Genomic DNA, 896 nt, shown 5'->3' on the forward strand with positions numbered 1-896 from the left:
GAAATACTATCTGTAAAATTATCTATGTAAACAAACCTCATCACTTGAGAAGGTAGGTGATGCGGACGTCGTGGAAGACATTTTGTCCCGTAACGCTCGCCGTACTGTTGGGGGGGAGAAGCGGTGGGGGGGAGATGTTCATGTTGCTGCGGTCTGCAGGCTGGACATTAGATGTCGCTGAAAATTACACACTGTAGCTTTAATAAGTTTATAAATAAGGCACAGTCTGTGTCTGCAGCCTCTGGTGTTTGTTCTGCTCTCCCCATCTTCATTTACTATGCTTTCTTGTTTGATCAGGAGATCGAGACTTTGTGTCAGGCATGGCTTGTCTTTCCTGTGTTTTTGTCTTCACTATAATACTTATGGACTTTTTTGAGTACAATGTTGAAGCTGTCAATTTCATTGCTGAACCTCTCTGATTTAGGGGGGGACTGCTTGTTCTGCCAAAAAAAGTACTGCATCTGGATTATAATAATAAGATAAAACATTTTTACTTTATTGATCTCACATTGGAGAAATTTTGCTCTGCATTTAACCACTCAGATTATAATGTGAACCGTCACCGTCAGAGGTTCTTCCTCTGGCTAACTATATAAGTAAGGTATATACAACCTGGGCTGATTAGGGATTCACCTGGACATTCCTGTGCTTTTGTCTTCAGTATAATACTTATGGACTTTTTTGAGTCCGATGCTGAAGCTGTCAATTTCACAGCTTCTGCTGTCTGGTTTAGGGAGGAACTGCTTATTCTGTCCAATAATCAAGAATCTTAAAACAATACTGCATCTGGATTATCATGTGAATCATCACCAAACTGTAATGCATTGTTCATTGGACTCAATTTCACCTCTGGTAAAAATTCTATTGAAATGTGTTCATAACTTTTCAAGTTAATC

General features: G+C 39.5%; 1 protein-coding gene across 2 annotated transcripts in view; it reads right to left on the reverse strand.

Annotated features, from left to right (window-relative positions):
- The window catches only part of LOC107084786 (plexin domain-containing protein 1-like), a 29300-nt gene that overhangs the window by 5940 nt on the left and 22464 nt on the right, over positions 1 to 896 (reverse strand). The gene's annotated exons all lie outside the window — the stretch shown is intronic.

The sequence above is a fragment of the Cyprinodon variegatus genome, unplaced genomic scaffold (assembly GCF_000732505.1).
Source record: "Cyprinodon variegatus isolate N-32 unplaced genomic scaffold, C_variegatus-1.0 Scaffold109, whole genome shotgun sequence".
Lineage (NCBI taxonomy): Eukaryota > Metazoa > Chordata > Actinopteri > Cyprinodontiformes > Cyprinodontidae > Cyprinodon > Cyprinodon variegatus.